Genomic DNA, 3,040 nt, shown 5'->3' with positions numbered 1-3,040 from the left:
TTATTATTTGCTCTGTACTAGCAAATAGTAACCGTCGAATATAGAAACATTAATAATAACTATATATAGTATTCTGGCCTGACTTGGCCAGGGTGCTTATTATATCTATATCTATGTGTTAACTTAATAAATATTCAGTATAACTCTGGAATAATATACCTCACAAACATGAAAAATCGGTTCAGTTATTGTGGGAGGTCGCTTTTTTCTAACAAAATCTGCTCTATGTATATGATACATAGACCATATATCTCATCTCTTATAATATTGGTATAGATATGTCAAAATTTGTGCTTATATTATTGACAAATTCACTAATATCTTCCGTCCGTAATATACTAATATAATATTACGTACTCTTTGCATATTTTTATAGACGTCTGCAAACGGATAGCATCGACTCTCTGAAATAATCAAATCTGCCTTTATACTTTGAAGAATTCTTTACGAGAGAATTTGCAACTTTGTATTCTTACTGCAAAATTCTCACTCTGCATTCCGTTTGTTTTATCTTCAGTTTAAATCCACTCAGATATTCTTTAAATTGACCGAATTTCTTAGAATTACTGTGAGGTAATTGTATTTGTGTAACGATCTATATCGTCAATATTCAATTTAAATTATGTTCTACAAAGGGAAATCTTGTTTGAGTACACAATTTCTAAGTTTATGTATACATATACCTAATTAAATACACACATATATATCTTAATTGTTGATATGATTATGTATGTTGTGTCAAGAGCTATGATATATAAAAATAATCTAGAACCGGACGAAATAGGGGATGAAAGTGTGAGCAGACGAAGTTGCGAGTAAGAGGTAGTTATAATAGACATACAATAGTGGTTTATGCCAGTATATTTTGATGTATATTAACTAAATACCGTTCTTATAACACAATATAAGATCTTAGAACAAAGGCCGCTTTAATATAATTAATTCATCATAGTTATTATATACAGTTTGAGTCATATACATATCAATTTATGTAATTTCTTTGAACTACACGTACTACAAAATACGTATAAGAGAATGATAATATTTAATATAATCATAATAGTTATGTCTCTTTGCAATTACATATATAACATTAAGTATGACTTGCCGGAATGAATATACCCGTGGATATAATAGCTTTGATGTAACTACATATAAATGTTAGGCTATTACCTCATTACATAAATAGCAACTCATAATTGTTAGTTTATTGTTGTCTTAGACATACACACTTTAATTAACCCCACGACTTCCTCTACTTTCGATGATCGCGGATTCGATTCTTCGCACGGTATATATATATATATATTATTAATTAGTATGATTGTATTAATTAGTCTGAGAGTTTTCTATGTGTATATTTCCAAAAAAAGTGTATACAAATATTTGTGCTGTTTAGTACCCATAATACAAGTTCAGCTTAGCTTAGACTAGCTGTGTGAATTATTAATATTATTTATTTGAAAATATATATTTGAATTTAGAACTTTAGAAGTATCAAAGTTTGTAGCACATTTGCAGGCATAATATGATCCTAACATATTGGCAGGATATTGTTTATAGATATTGTTTCGTGATTTTAAGTGACATCTTAGATATAGGGTCGGCACGAACGAAATTATCGAAGTGGCTTTGATCTTAGGGTGTAAACCGAGGGGTGCGCTTTAATAAGAGTGTGTCATCCCTTTGACAAGGGTGAGATGGGTTATGAAAGGCAAACTCGTTGAGTCGATCTCTTCAATTGCACTCACGTTGCGAAGCCATAAGTGTCACTAAGAAATAATATTCAGAGCTAGCAATAACTCTGTGCTTTCAAGATTAACATTAACAAGAAGTGTGTGATAACACTGCCCCAACAAAGTGAGAATATTAAACTAACTATGGCGGTACATTGATGCAACGAAACTGGGAGCTTTGTATATGAATTTTAATTATAATTATGAAGTTTCGCTAACCAGGTTTGTATTAAATGACACCATAGTTGCCAGTGTTCTAATTTCTAATATTAAGAACTACTATGATCTCTCTATAGCTTAATCTTTAGGTATAAAAAAGAATTATACATTAACAAAAGCCAAAAAAAGTAACAAATTTAACAGTAAAAGTACCTATTTAAGAAATAAATATTTGGCTGCAAGCTATTTTAAATAATAATTGGTCTTACCAATAAGTTAGTTAATTTGATCTGACATATAATAGTTGTGTTTAAATATTTTTTCAAACCCTGTCATTGAATGGCGCATAAGATTCTAATAAAATAATACTCGCCTGCATTCTGATCTAAAGTTACAAAATTACAGGCTACCTGCTTGCATACTCTATGAACAAGTTTTATTACCGCTCCTCTCTATTTATAAGTGAGCTGACATACTTTTGGTTCACTTTGAAATACAGAGTCGGAGTCTTCTATTTTGTCGTCCGTTCTACTATACATAATTACATGCTTAGTAACACTTAAACTTAGTATGTATCAAGTTCACAACTGAATTTGATTTTAAAACAAACTTTTTTTTATAGTTCGAATAGGTTACAAGTTGACGGTTTACCTTATGGTTATTAGTATCTGTCACCTTCATACATGTATACAGCTATGAATCACATTAACATATGACTTCTATAATTCCCTCATGCGTTCTCATTCCGGAGGCTAAGGTGCTATGCTTACGTACCCTGTAAAAGTACACTATCATATCTCAATGTGTTGGTTGAAACACATATCTTACAAAAAATGACGGATGAAATAAATGAGAAAAAAATGCCCCAGGCTCTGGTAATTTCCACTACTAAAACTTAGGCTTGAAGATAGGTATTATATTTTAACTTGCCAACAGTTAAATTGCTCAATTCTAAGGAAAAGTATGTCTATTTACTTTTGTGTCTACCAGGTGTAATTTTTTTCTGTTCGTTTAATTCGTAAAAAATATTCACAACCCATAGTGTTGCGAATACAATACTGATTGTAACAGAGTAATAGCATTTAAGAAAAAACATTCCCGTTCGGCTTACGCGTGTAAACATTTTTAGGAATAAATACATTATG

Source organism: Achroia grisella, unplaced genomic scaffold (assembly GCF_030625045.1).
Source record: "Achroia grisella isolate CSIRO2021 unplaced genomic scaffold, CSIRO_AGI_Agris_v1 utg8108, whole genome shotgun sequence".
Lineage (NCBI taxonomy): Eukaryota > Metazoa > Arthropoda > Insecta > Lepidoptera > Pyralidae > Achroia > Achroia grisella.
Note: the sequence above shows the minus strand (reverse complement) of the source record.